Below are 16259 nucleotides of genomic sequence, written 5' to 3'. Positions count from 1 at the left end.
GAGGCAAACCCAACCATTGACTATCATACACATTAACTACTGGGTACATTCACTAGTACACACTTATTGTGCATATACAATTTGTAAGTACAGTAGTGTTTAATATTAGTTATCATATATGTACACTATAAATACCTGTAATTTACCCTAACTTGCTGTAAATACTAAATACTTATATTGTACATTTATTTGTAAGTACAGTAATGGTTCTCGTTTGTTACAGTATACCGACACTATAAGTATATCTGTTATTACCCAGTACTTATCTAGAGTTACATAATAACTACCAAGTATGTACCACTGGTAAGTACAGTAATGATACCAATTAATTACCATATAGATACCTAAAAGTAAGTACCACACATTTGTCGGTAAGTAAAACTTATTTACCATATATGTACAAGGTATGTACACGTACTGTATAATAAAGTGCTACCCAAATTTCTATAAATCTTAATCTTCTATAAAAAAATTCTATAAAAAACATCCTAACGCAAACCACAACTCCAGGCCAGAATAGTTTTAAAAGGAGAAGAAAACATGTAGAAACAGTGGCAGCTCGTGACTGCTCATCCGAGGGGCGCTATTTCAAAATAAGTGTCATGTGTGTGGTACCCTTTTCCAAAATATGTGTTCTGCGTGTCGAGAGATCCTGTGTGCATCACATGTTTTGATAAAAAGAGACGCTCACTTTCACAAACTCTGATTACACATGAGATTATGGGAGTATCTGGCAAACGCAAGCGTCTCTTTTATCATAAACCCTTTAGACGCGTCTGCAGCAGGCACTTATTTTGACAAAACACGTGATGCACACAGGATCTCTCAAAGGCGCAGAACACATATTTTAAAATTATGAACCACACACATGACGGGCTACATACATGTTGTGACGAACTTCGCATCGAGCACCCTTGAAAAAATAAGTCACCGGCTGCCACTGTGTAGAAACCAATACATAAAAGTACATCCTAACATAAAAATACATCCTAACCCAAATCCCAAATCTAACCCCTAGCGAAAGTGATTTAAAAAAAGAAAAAAATAAGAAAACAATAAATGAAATGAAATGAAAAACAAAGTCGTGCTACCGACACGAAAACTATGTATAGAAATTTGTGCTCAGTGACACGAAAAAGACATTCGTGCCATAGACACAAATAAATTATAACATGACTTTCCGTGAGATCATGTTGGCTCAAAACTAATAACACACAGTAACCCGGATGCTGCAAATCATTTTGACAGGTACAGTTTAATATTACATAAAAACTGAATATAAATATGTCTAATAATAAAATATATGATATTATATTTACAAATGATTCAACCAAATAATGTGTTTGTGACATTTGAACGTCTTGTCTTGAAAACTGAAAGAATACAAGTTTTTTTTCCGCAGAAGGTCTGCATTTATAAAAAATGCAAATAAAATATTTCAAATCAATATTTAATGTTCCTTACCTTAATATAGCTGTGTAATAAGCAGGATAATATACAGGTAGCCAATTATCTCGAAATAAGCCCCTTCAGTGTGATACAAGACCCTTCGTGTCTGGTCCTGATCACATTGTCAGGATTATTTCGGCGATAACAACTTGCTGCCTATACAATATCCTCAAGTCTCAATACAACCCTCACTTGGGCGAGGCACATCGTACAAAAGCTGATGAATTAGCTTGTCCAAATTTAGCTAAAACATAAAATAGTAAACAATTGCTATGAGGTTGTGTTTTTAATCTCATTGTTATTTTACAGAAACAATTTGAGATTTGCTTTTTGTGATTATTTTCTTTTCTGCTATGACATACAGATGTTTATAGTGTGTGATCTATAAGATGTCTTTGTTTGTATACGGTGCCATTCTGACAAAAGTGTATTTGTTCTCTACACGGCAATAAACCAGGACTCCACCTTGAGCAGATCTGGATTTGTGACTCGTTTTGGCAGCGGTTTCGTTAAATGTCACTGCTGGGTGCGTTAAATAAGATCTTGGTGACAGACACGTCTAAATATAACGCCGTATTATTTTGCCTGTTTGGGGTTGTTACTCTGCTTTTGCCCAGAGACTCAGAAGACTGAGGGCTCATTGTGACCCTCCATTTACTCTCATCATCGGGGGGATAGACGGACACATGTGACACCAGACCCCGTCGACAAAGAAACCTCAACACACACAGAGAAAAAAATTTTGTGTGTTGTCCGTGTGCACATTATGTGTGTGCACGCTTGTGTATGCTATACTGTATATAAGTCCATTTCCACGGTAGAAAGCGAAGTGTGTGCGTTAAAACACGACCTATATTCCCCACAAAAGGCTCAAGCAGGGTTAGTGTAGATCTCTCGCACTGTATTTTCGAGGTTGGTGTATAAATTCAGGGCAGTAGTGGTCATCTCTCAGCGGGACATCATGTCCTCTGTCTCGGCACCAGAGGCGCCGGCCTTTCAGGTCCAATCTCTTTATCTGACGCTTTGTGGGGAGGCGAGCTTTGCTCACAGAAATACATTTATGCCAAACAATAGCAGATAGGGCGCAGAGAAGAGTGGGTGGTGGTATGGCTTTGTCCTGCTGAGCGAATCAGTGTGAGGCCAACATTGTGTACACGTGTGCATGCGTGTGCTTTATCTGTCAGAGGAACAAGACGATATAACCATCCAAATCAGTTCAGAAATCAATATTAAAGGGATAGTTCACCTATAAAGGAAAATTCTGTCATCATTTTCTCATCCTCATGTTGTTTTAAACCTGTATGAATTATTTTTTTCTGATGAACACAAAAGAAGATATTTTGATAAATGATGGTAAGCACACAGCTGACTGTAACCATTGACTTCCATAGTAGAAAAAACGGTAATGCTTTAGATTACAGCCCAAAAAATACTGCGTAAGTACAGCGAATTTACAGCGTATGTTTCTGCAATTATAGTCTACTAATGAAGTTTGTACGTGTAATTATAAGGGAACAATTTATAATATTTGGGGAATAAAGGGATAACAACCAGGAAAAATACAAATAATATATGCTGTAAAGTACTGCGTAAGTACAGCGAATTTACAGCATACATTTCTGTAATTATAGTGTACTTCTAAAGTACATACGTGTTATTTTAAGGGAACAATTTATAATATTTTGGGAACAAAGGGGTAACAAGTGCCACTTTAATTTACAGCCCGCAGACATTGTAATTACTCTTTAACTACGTGAAACAAGGGGGTAACAAGTGCCACTTTAATTTACAGACCGCAGGTGTTATATTTACTCTTTAACTACGTGAAACAAGGGGGTAACAAGTGCCACTTCAATTTACAGACCGCAGATGCTGTACTTACTCTGTAACTACGTGAAACAAGAGGGTAAAAAATTTTGACTTGAAATTTAACAACACAAAGCAATGGTATATTTACACAGCAACTACAGGAAATTAGAGCCCGACCGATTTATCGTTTTGCCGATTTTATCGGCCGATATGAGCATGGCGCAGATATACCTGTATCGGCGTATAAGCCGCAGATATGAAGCCGATATGAACGTTCCTTACAGAAAACATTAAATGCTTTTAAAGATGTAGGTACTTGTTTGTCCAGCAGAGCGCGCCCTATTGGTTGCTAATGGCGACCCAGGTCACTCACTGTAGTGACACCAGCCAATCCCCCGCCCCTTCACTTCAGTTTCTCAGTTCAGGTGGTGGGGGTCACTCGGTTTCTTCAAAACATTTTACACCTGGTATTAAGACACGCTTTGGTCGATTGAATTATAAGTGGGCAAGAGAGACACATTCCCGTTTAGTTTTGGTGTTTTTAATCTGTCTTTGTTGTCCACTTGCGAGTTGTTTAAAACGCAAGCGGAAGAAAGACGCGAGGCGGAGAAAGGACGCGCTTAAACTGACGCGCAGTCTGTAGGAGTAACTTTACAGCTGCTTGTGCTGTTACCAAACATGCTCATTTCAAAGCAATTGATTAAATAAATAAGCTCGCGCAACTTTACACCCTCGCTAAATGAAAGAGGCGGAGAGCAGACGCTTTAGTTTGATAAAAGTTTAAAGTCCCGGCAGAACACTGTGGGTTCGTGTTATAAAAACGTTGTGCAGTACATTAAACATTAGCCTACATCAGTATGTTGTCAGTAAGTCAAGCATTGTCGTCTGAACGGTAAGTTTTTAATTATTTTGTGAAGTACATAACTTACTGTAAAGCTAATAAACAATGACTTTATAAGTTTCCATTTTTTAAAATAAGCCCAATATAACATTATTCTCATCAAAACTGACAATGATTTAAGTTATATGTATTTTGTTTTGTTTGTGTTTTAAAGTTATTTATAATAAGTCAAGTTTACTGTTTTGTGCACTTATATCAGAATCATTTTGGATAATAAAGTTTATTTTTAACTTGTGAAACACACCTGCCTATATTACATATCTTTGTCACGTCATTTTAAGTGTTTGATCACCACATTTGTGGTGTGATCATTGCAAAAAAGTATTTATATATAGTATATTCTGTTAATGTATATAGTGTATTATATGTACAGTAGCCTATTGTAGTATAATATACTGTGGTATATGTGTACTGTACTATAAAATGCACATAAAGAATATCGGCCGATATATCGTTATCGGTCTTTTTTTACTCCCTAATATCTGTATCGGCATCGGCCCCAAAAAATGCATATAGGTCGGGCTCTACAGGAAATATTTCTAGTTTTGCTTGCTTTGTTTTCACCATAGTTGCCTTGACTATTTTTAATTTTGCTTGATGACCCAACAACTGTACTCTTTTTCTTTCTTAAGGTAAGTAACCTTTATTGAAAATTCTAAATAAATTGTATAGTAGTAATAAATAGCATAAACACATTAACTGAATTTCAAGTTTTGTTGTTTAGGAATCTCCTTCATCATGCATCATAAAATGATAAAATATGTACCCCCCGTGGTTAAAAAATAGCCTACCTATATTAATCCAAAAATATATGTGGTGTATGACTATGATTGAATGAAGACCCACAGTTTGCAGAATCCATGTATGACGCCAGTGCGATCACCACGCACCAGCTATATGTGGAGACGAGTGTGATCGAGCCAATTCAGTGAATGTGTGTGTTCTCACTAAATTACTCTCAAACATAAGATTGTTTTGCATGTAGCCTATATCACGTAGGCCTAATATCTGAATCGTTAGTCCGAATTTATGAATTACTTACTGTATAAATAATTTGTCATTTCCCACGTTTGTAGCATATAAGTCATACAAACCATGTAATATTAAAATAGTTAGCCCTTAGTTATAAAATACTTACTGCATATATTATTTTGTATTTTTCCTGGTTGTTACCCCTTTGTTCCCCAAATATTATAAATTGTTCCCTTAAATTGACACGTATGTACTTCATAAGTATACTATAATTACAGAAACATACGCTGTAAATTTGCTGTACTTACGCAGTACTTTACTGTATATATTATTTGTATTTTTCCTGGTTGTTACCCCTTTATTCCCCAAATATTATAAATTGTTCCCTTATAATTACACGTATGTACTTCATAAGTATACTATAATTACAGAAACATACACTGTAAATTCACAGTACTTACCGTAATTTATCAAAATATTTCTTCTTTTGTGTTCATTATAAAAAAAGAGAAATTAACAACATAAGGGTGAATAAATGATAACAGAAGGTTCATTTTTGGGTGAACTATCACTTTAAAGGGGCCATGGCACAAGACTTTTTTTAAGATGTCAAATAAATATTTGGTGTCCCCAGAGCACACATGTGAAGTTTTAGCTCAAAATACTATATAAATAATTTATTATAGCATGTTAAAATTGCCACTTTGTAGGTGTGTGCAAAAATGTGCCGTTTTGGGTGTGTCCTTTAAAATGCAAATGAGCTGATGAAATTCAAACACTGATCACAATGATGGTGGTTTGTTGCAATTAAAACTCAATTGTGCTTTTCTCTGCACTAAATGGCAGTTCTGTGGTTGAAGAGTGCAGATTAAGGGTGGTATTATTATAATTAGAGCTCCTTATGACATAATAAGGTTTTTAATGTGCTTGTAGAGAATGGTTTACCAAAACTAAGTTACTGGGTTGATCTTTTTCACATTTTCTAGGGTGATAGAAGCACTGTGCACTCAATTATACACTGTTAGACATTTTCAAGGATTTTTACAGTAACCTACTGGCAACAGTGTTGCCAGTAGGCTACTGTAAATAAGATTTACAGTTCTAAACTGTATTTCCATTTTACAGTATTTAAATGCTACTGTAAATATGTAATACAGTGTGCTACTGTAAAAAACACAGGTTTACAGTTTACTACTGTATACTATACACTGTAAAAAATAATATGCCCCATCTACTCAATAAAATTGTGGCAACAGATTACAAGCAATATCATTAATTACATTCAACAAATCAAAATTGATTTAGATTTACTCTATAAACTCCTTAATATTAACATATTCAAAAAGCCAAACTGCAATTTGCAATTAAATTTTTTATTAAAATTTAAACAAAAATATTGGGTATACTAGACAAAGATCTAGCACTATACAATAAAAATATTATGCCATATCTACTCAATAAAAGTGTGGCAACAGATTACAAGCAATATCATTAATTAATTTCAACAAATAAAAATTGAGTTAGAATCAATCCATAAACTCTTTAATAGTAACCCATTCAAAAAGGTAATCTGCAATTTGCAACTAGAAATTAATTTAAATTTAAACAAAATATTGGGTATACAGGACAAAGACCTAGCACTATAAAATAAATACTATTCAATTATACTATTTTAATTTAACATCATACATTAATATTTTTATTAGTAATGAGTATTATATCTGATTTCAGAATGACAGACAAAGATGAATCAATTCTTATTTTATTGCAGTCAAAAGAACAGGAAAGCATCTCATTTTTAATGGTGTATTTGAAGAGTTTGGTTCCAAAATGCAATAAACGCCATTTTTGAAAAAAAATGAGTTAGTGCCAGAATCAGTATTATATCAGGTCAGTATTATAAAGTAAATTCTTAATTTTATGCAAAATCCAATTTCCGCCGTGTTATTCTGTCATCTTTTCTCCCTTTTTTCCCAAAATGCAAAAAACGCCACTCCCACTTTTCTACAGAATGCCATAAATCCACTCCTCCACAGATTACAGCGCACCTCACGCAATGTAAACAAAGAATGGCGGCGCGCTGAGTACACGGAGTCCTAGTTTTCCTCATCTACTATGTACTTCGTGATCACCAAACAAACAAAAACAAAATAATACTTTAATAGCATTGATAAACCTGTGGTGGTTTTCTGTGACGGGATAGAAACGTAAGCCATCAACATCTAATAATTTACGCAGAGGAACTCGGGAGACCGGTGCTTGTTTGGCCGGGCTGACAGCATCAAGTTACTGTCATGCTAACACATTGACCCCAGAGGATCTTATGAAAAACTTTCCATAATTTTACTCAAAGTCAACGAAAAACGAGCAGGACCAAAACATTTTACAGCTGATCGCTTTGAAAAACGTTAAGCGAGGACGTCAAGTATAACCGATGACTTCTTAATATCACAAAGTAAGTGTTTTGATTAATGACAATAATGTTTATATTTTTAATTAGTGTGTACAACTAGTCAACTAAATGAATATAACATGGCAAAGATGAATGCACATTTATATAGGCGATTGATTCAATAGATTTATAGCATTTTTAATAAAAACTTGTCATGGATTTATTGCATTTTGTGGAAAAAATAATCCGTTTTTATAATAAATCTTTGAAAATCAAGTTATGGATTTGAATTTTTTATGTTTTTATAACCTAAAGATGCTTTGTGAAAGTTTGTAACAGAAAATAGTGGTTTTCATCTTGTCACTTTCTTGTTATAGAAAACACGTTTTTACCAAAATTTTTCAAAATTGATTTATTGCGTTTTGGAACCAAACTCTTCATTTGTAACAGTGTACAAAAAGTATTTTACAGTCTTTAAAGAGAACCGTCCACATTTCCCGACGAAAGGTTCCATGTTTGTGTTCTGTTACATTGATTCACACCCAGAACATCAGACAGCAGCTTAGACTTACTGTACTGTAATCAGTTTATTATAAGTTTTGAAGAATCCTGCTCCAAGAAAAGTTTCTGAAACATTTGAAAAGATGCCTGGGATACTGATCCAATCCAATCCAAGGAGGATAAAGCCTGCCCTGGGAACACCTTTAAGGCCTCGATAACAATTCCAGCATCCTTTGGGCTGCCACTCCTAGAAGATCCATTCTTTACAATTACAGCCATCACAAGCTGCTCAAGTCCCTCCTCTTCATCTTTATCCTGCAACATTAAACAGCAATTATGTCTTAAAACTTTTATAAATGTATACAGCTTGAATATTGAAATAATCCACACATTAAACTTGTATATTAAAATGTTTTAAAGAAAACTGGAAGATATGTGCAATGGAGTTCAGTTCATCTGAGTTTGTGGCTTATTAGGTGTGTTTGAAATATGCAGTAATATTAAAAACTGATAATAAATTCTCATTGGAATTACAAATAATATCAAAAAATGTTTGAGAAGATATATAATCGATATTAATAATTAGGGCAAATCTTTTCCCTACATTTTTTCTGTCACACGATAGGATAGTCACACATTTATTTGTTAACCAAGTTACTCACATGTATACACACACATACACTTTATACACAATATAATATGTACAATATATTAATTTAATAATATTCCTCACCTTTTGTTGTGAATAAAGTTCTCCCTCAGCAATGTTTCACGTTGCCTGCAGGAAGCTGCAGTACGTTACAGGCCTTCATGAACACAGGTCGCGAAATTAATAATAATAAATGTTCAACTTACAATATGTAGAAAGCTTAAACATTTTAAAAAGACAACTTATACATTTAATATCTTACTCACCTTTTGTGGAATTAAATGAATAATGTTATATTTCCCCTCAGTAATGATACTGTACTCCAGTAAGAGGCCTTTGTCAAACATTTCAGTCAGCAATGGTTGTTCATGTTTTCCGCGGGAAAATTCAACACAGGGCGTCGCAATTGAGCACACAATTAATTTACAGCGGAGAATAGTTTTACATTACCAATTTATTGTAATACTTTGTGGATATAATTAACACAAAACTAAATAAATCGAAAAAGACCGCAGTAAAGTCACATATATCTTCAAAACACGAACCAAGCGAGCGAGCGAGCAGAATTTGTCATAATAGATACATAACGTTACATATAACATATCTATGAGAGTTAGTGATAAGAGAACCCACCCGTTCAGAGGAACAGTATGATTGGTCAGTTTTTCTGTCACTCAAAATGAGTTGCATCTGGACCACCAATCGCAGCATGCGAATCGACGAATGCATCCTAGATATGCGACCTCCTGGGTCCTAAAGCTGAAGTTACGTCCAAACCCAGTTCATATTAATCCTTATTGTAATTAATTTACAAATTACAAACAAATTATACAAAGAAACACTGCTTATATACTTATAAGACCAAAGATTGCCCGTTAAATTTACCCGAAATGAATTTTATCCACAGTTTAAACACTACATTGACGTCACAGCCAGCGGAGATTTTCAGAGACACTGGCCGAGGTGAGGCGCCGTTGTCCCGTATAATACGCGCGGAGCGCCCGCTGATTATCTGGAGCTCCCATCGCTACAAAACTCCAAGGAAATGTTTAAATAGGCGATATCTTTATGAACCTACTGCAGATTCTTGTTTAAAAAGCATACATTCTCGACTGAAATGCTTTCAAAACTTTGTATTTTGGCACATTAACAGAAATATTTCCTAAGTCCGTCTGCTCAGCGCTCACGACCTGCATATCAACCCTGAATGGTTTTTAATTTAAAACAGCTGATTAATATTACGTTGGATTTATTCAGTATTCGCTACATGCGCAGATACACAATAAGAATAGCTAAATCATTCACAAAAACAATAAGCTGTTTTTATTTCAGTCATTTTTAAAGAATTTTAACACAAAAAAAATACCAAACTACATGAAATTAATTTTATTAATAAAGTTTACATATTCAATTTCATCAAATCTACAAGCCTGCAGAATTACTTTTTACAGTGTACTACTATTCTTTTTATTTTTTATACATTCATTTTTATTATATTTAAATTAGCTATAATTTTTAGATAAAATTAATTTTTACATTTTAACCTACAGATACTGCTAACAGTTAATTCAAAGAGACAATTTCAAATATTGAAGCCTTTATTTAAAACAATACAAATACTTTAAGAAGTTGTGTGAAATTACATTTAAAACATACACATTTCAAATAATTTGCAGTAATACGTTTAAAATAACACAAATTATAAACATACATACGTACAACACTGATTACAGGTTTAGTTAATTCAAAAATTATAATTTTATAATTTAAACAATGATTTTCTTTGGTTTTCCAGTTACAATGGGAGTATTCTGTGACCGCATTATGGCTCCACATTATACGTGCTATACATTTCAAGTGTCCCAAAGACATACAAAAAAGGGGTGATGAAAATATAATCCATATAATCAATTTTGACCCGTCATTTCTCTAAATGAGTAATGCAAGTAAACAGCTATACCTGATGGATAGGATGCTCACAGTCATGTTTACTGTCAGGGCTTCAACAACCAGGAAATACCAACAAAATACACATCAGGAAGAATGTGTAGATGCAGTATTTGGAGAGTCTTTGGCATATGACTTCACACGCAATCATGTCTGCCTTTAGACGACTTTAAATTATGTCAAGTTAAATGGAGTTATGCTATAATGATTTGGTGTTAAACATTTTGCATCCTACTTTTGAAGCTAGAGAGGTGATCATGATCCACTACCACTGTAACCAGAAAACCCATAACACCACAAAATCAGCATTATAATAGCAAAATTAAAATTTTTGTGACCCTTTTATTTAGTCTAGTTAAGTTCTCTTAAAATAGAACTGGTTTAAAATGAAACAATGACTGTCTGTCTTTACATTTATCTTCACATTTACAGAAAAAGGCAAATAACATACAGTGCAATGCTAAGTATAAACTTTTTATCAGCATGTGCATTCCCTTGTTGGAACCCATGGCGTTTTATGATGCTAACACAATGCTCAACCACAGAGAAAGGTTCTAAGAACGTTCCTTGAAAGTTCCAAAAGTTCCCAATAACGTTATGAATGTTTTTGCTTGTAATGATAAAAAAAACATTACATTCTATTATTTACAAACTGTTGTAAAACATTATTTCTTAATGTTATTTTAAAATATTGCATATAAACATTCATAAAATATACTAAACATGTGTTTTAAACATTGTCAGTACATTTAAACATGACATTGTCTGAAAATAAAATGTAACATTCCTCTAACATTCGCACAATCAAGAAACATTCCTAAACAATTTAAAAACTGGACACTTTTATGTTGGCGTAACATTATTGGGACCTTTGGGAACGTTGTTAGAACTTAGAACTAGAACTTAGAACTAGAGGAGATATACTCTTTAGCCTTTACTTACATACATTAAATGTACTTACCAATTTATAGTACTGAATGCACAGCAAAATGAATTGTCATAGGAAATAATACAGTAGCTTCAAAAAAATACCAAACTTCTGGTATAAAATAATCAGTCTTGTTATAAAATAATCCTGTGAGTCCTGTAAGCAAAAGAAAGACGGTCGTAATTATTTTGAACCGCAGTTTTTAACAAAGACAGTACTGTACGTTAGGTTTTTACAGCTGTTAGTTAATTAGGGAGACCTAACTAACCCATATATGCAGCACATACTGTATCTTATTGAGAAGTGTCTCACCTAATACAAGTTGTTTCACTCAAACTCTGTGAGGTGGTGAAGAAAGGATGGATATTCTGTTGTCCTCTTCATCCTCACTTGTGTCTCATTCCAGTTCTTGCAGTGTATTTTGTTACATCCTCCTTCATTTATCCTCCCAAAGAATTTTAGACAGCAGAATAAATGCAGGGAAAAACAGGACATATTTAACATTTAATACATAAACACTCATATTTTTCAGTTAATACTGTTTTGAAATGATAACCAGTGTAGATGTACTGTACTCGAATCATTGCACCATGGCCACAGGTCTGTGTATTAGGACACTGGGACATGGTTTTCTGATCGAGGCTGAATATTTACTGTACAGCTACCTTGGCCTCAAAAGCAATGTAATACAAAACAAAAACACAATTTAAAACTTTATTTTATGCAAATTAGGTTTCAGCCTTTGTTTAAAGATATTCACATTTAAAATATAATGTTTTTCCGATCGGCCACAGCACACACATAACATAGGTCATACGTTGACATCGCTGGCAAAATCTTGTTATGTTCAGACGGGACTTTCTAAAATGCTTAACGTAGTTTAACGAATTTTAAAGATAAAATTTAGTTATAAACCTTATTAATAACGCATAATTTATGTAACAAGTAAAGCCAAGCGGATGAGAATATAAACACAACGTGGTAACTTACACATTAAGAGTTTTCCTCCCAGCAAAATGTATTTATATTAATAAATTATTCTCTCCGGTAACGTTATATACTAAATCTGATCTTTTCATATCATTGACGTATACGTTAGGCTACGTTAAGCATTTCTTCATAATAGTTTTATAAAAGGAAAATTTAACGCATCGCGCGTGCTCGTAGGCTTGCATACACATAGGATGATTTATTAATTAGGTTTATACTGACTTTGGTAAACTAATATTACCGTTATACGTCAAGCAACGCGTCCGGTTAACGGTTTTAAAATGTCCAGTTCGGGTAAACAACAACCGCGGGTCTGATAATAAATAACTTATATAGATTATTTTACCTTGCTGGTCTTTTTTCATTCTCTCCTCTTGTGTATCTTCAACTGAAAAGCGCCGCTGTGCTGTCCCAGGGAAAGTCTTGTTTGAAAACTCTTCAGTTTATGTGCACACCTGAAATCGGTCCTCTGAACACCTGTGCTGCTACATGGTTCCTTAGCTAAAATATGTCAACGCCTGTGTGTATACAATTGTCAAAAATTATGATTTTGAGAAAAATAAAATAAGGATTTGTGTGAATAAGGAAAATACTGCCAAAAGGCTGTTAGAAAATATACAGTAGCATACAGCAATTTTCAAAAATACAGTAAATTACTGTATATGATGTATGATGTCACAGAAAATTCCCAAAATGCAACGCGAATTACAGTTATGTACTGTATAAATAGTTTACAGTATAATACTGGGTGATATACAGTAAATAACTGTAAAAATTACAGAAATGTCTAACAGTGTAGCACTTTAACATGGAAAAAGTCAGATTTTCATGCCATGGCCCCTTTAACATACATTTAGTTAATTTGCTATGTCCTTTTGCTGGACACATCCTATAATGTGAAAACCCAGCTAAAGGATTGTGATTTACTATTTTCTATAAAATTATACTACATAAGGTAAACAACATTTTGTGAAAATATAACCTTCATATGTGATCTACACACTGTTTGGTTCATATTGTGCCGATGCAAAATGTTGATCACTTGCTGAATATCATGTAAGACAGTGATAGACAGCCCTGCTCGGCTGTATTGAACCAGACAAGATTTATGATGTTTAATACTAGGAACACATACTGTATTTCAAAGGAATGAGAAAGACGCACTACTGCAGTACATCCTATTCAAGAAAAAAAACATTATTTATTGAAACTCTATAACAGAATGAAATCTTATGTGAAGTGATTAAGCAGTTTGGAATTACAACGTGAAGCCCACTTAACCAACAAATCACCTCCAAATGGATCAAGTACCAAAACCCTACACCCTATCTCTCTCGTACATCCATGCAGTAAACTGTAAGTGGAGCAGAAACAGGCAGAGATCATGCCATGTCTGGAAACACTTACAATCCAACCCACATAATACATCTTAATGGAAAGAAGTTCAGTTAGAAACCATAAAAAGCGACCCTGTGCCAGATGGTTATGGGACACTTTAACCCTGCATTAAATGCACAGCAGTCTCTTAACAGCCCTGGCCACAAAGCAAACATAAAAACTTAGCAGACCGTCACAAACACTGAAACCGCTTAAATTGGAATTCTGGGAAAATAAGTCAAAAAATTTAATTGCAGGAACCTACAAAGTGATCATAGTTGGAGTATCCAGTTATTATTTACAGGCTTTGTCAGAACTACTAGGCCGAAACGAACCTCCACAACATACAGACTGAGAAAACCACAGCTAATTGGCTATTATAAAAGACAGGCACGAAAAACAAAGGGAATGTTCTTGTGGTTCCCGTGAATGAAAGGTTCTCCCCAATACATGTTATTTTTTATCAAAAACCTCCCCTTTTGTGATACCTTAAACTTGTATGGTTCTTAAACTGGGGGCTGCAAGATGGTCCCAGGGGGATTACAGTTTTATGAAATGTTATTAATTTATCATAAATTCTTTGCAATTACAGAAAAATAAGACTATATCAACATTGTATCATTTAATATGTTTTATTTAATTAAAATTCTACATTTATGTCATGACTTTTTTTGGAGGGGGGGCACAAAGGGATGCATCCTACAAGGGGGATGCCGAAACATTTGCGAGTCCCTGCCCTAAAGGAATATTTCAACGCTGAATGGCAATTGTACTTGCACGTCTTATGACAAAGTACGCATATGATGGTTAGTCACATAAGACATGTAAGAACAAATGAGATTCGACATGCCACCATATTTGAACTTATCACACTAATCTTTATGTTTCTATGGATACATGATGTACTGATTGCTAATTTTCTCTCAGAAATGTATAGAAATGGTATAGATAAGACATTTATTAACACACTACAGTCATTTATACCAGTCTCAAACTCTTAAAGCATGTCCTATATATATATATATATATATATATATATATATATATATATATATATATATATATATATATATATATATATAGTGTTTTGGAACAAAACTCTTCACATTAGACATCTTAGCAACACAACCTTCGTCCTTGTTTCCACTGAGGTACAGTACACGAGTATATTAGCTATTCCAAGACTATATAAGTGCCGCGACTATATAAGCACTATATAACGCATTGCCAGTATTGTAAATCTTTACCGTCGTGCCAATAAAGCTTTGTCGACTCTGACTCTGATAGAGAGCAAGAGAAATGCTTTGTGATAGGTTTGCTATGTGGTCTCTGGTCTGTGTGTTTCTTTTGGCAGCAGGGCTTGTTATCCATGCGTCTACATTGATCTTTCCCCGCTGGCTGGCCTTACCGCAGCACCTTCACGGCCCATAGCCAAACCCATTAGAGAAAACATAAAGCCCACAGACACACAATATCCCTACACAGCAAACAAACCCCTATAGTCTCACCTCGCCAGACTTGCATGAAGTCTGGTCCACTCTATACTTTATTCCTCTCAAGAACCTTTAACTTAGACAGGAGCAACATGAAAGTGACCAACCACCGTTTATCTAAAATAATTGATACCGTGATAATAGAGTGCAGTTTTAACAACTCGCTCAAATCACTGCACGACACAGCGGGGTCAGTCCGTGACAAGCACCATTTAACTACACTGAGGCCGAACAATATTTTTCATAAGACTTTTATAGCTGCTTGTGTTTTATTGGAGGATTACATTAATACATTTTACACTTCTACATTAGGTAGGTTACGACTGTTTGATTAGTTATAAATATCAAGAAGACTAAGCTATTTGATGATAAGCATCTTTGCAGAATCCATTACATATCTTCTAAGCACGGTTTTCCTACAATTGGGTCAATGGTAATAAGCCGGAGCTTTGTAGGGCAAATGGGAAAAATAGTATACCTGTAGATACGGTGTAGTATGCAAATGAGATAGCGATACTAATCCATTCATATAAAAGCCAAATAATGAAATACAGTAGGTATAAATAAGCATAAATCGCCAAATTAAGTTTAGTTCTTTTTAAAAGACAATTTACCGTAAATGGATGCTTGGGCCTATATCTTTTAAAAGCAGTTAGCTATTTTTAAATGGCCTGTTCAACGTGTTGCTTTATTCCTTCGAGTGTGGTTTAAGGGCACGCCGTAAAGTGCAATGTATCATCCTGCAACATGATGGGCACTCTGGTGCCACAGGATCACCAACTAATGATATTGATTGGTGCTGTAAGAATGAATATAGGGGACCAAAGATGCATTAAAACACTGAACCTATA

General features: G+C 34.4%; 2 long non-coding RNA genes across 2 annotated transcripts; both read right to left on the bottom strand.

The window, feature by feature from the left end:
• Nucleotides 1-7968: 7968 nt before the first annotated feature.
• Nucleotides 7969-10122, bottom strand: LOC129436368 (uncharacterized). Its single transcript, XR_012359537.1, has 3 exons — nucleotides 8940-10122; nucleotides 8758-8830; nucleotides 7969-8339 (listed from the first exon to the last, which is right to left on the bottom strand). It is a non-coding gene; the product is annotated as an uncharacterized lncRNA (long non-coding RNA).
• Nucleotides 10123-10771: 649 nt separating this feature from the next.
• Nucleotides 10772-13331, bottom strand: LOC129413801 (uncharacterized). Its single transcript, XR_012359536.1, has 3 exons — nucleotides 12885-13331; nucleotides 11861-11982; nucleotides 10772-11704 (listed from the first exon to the last, which is right to left on the bottom strand). It is a non-coding gene; the product is annotated as an uncharacterized lncRNA (long non-coding RNA).
• Nucleotides 13332-16259: the final 2928 nt, after the last annotated feature.

The sequence above is a fragment of the Misgurnus anguillicaudatus genome, chromosome 20 (genome assembly GCF_027580225.2).
Source record: "Misgurnus anguillicaudatus chromosome 20, ASM2758022v2, whole genome shotgun sequence".
Taxonomy (NCBI): Eukaryota; Metazoa; Chordata; class Actinopteri; order Cypriniformes; family Cobitidae; genus Misgurnus; species Misgurnus anguillicaudatus.
The sequence above is the reverse complement of the archived record's forward strand: the minus strand, read 5'-3'. Positions and strand labels throughout refer to the sequence as shown.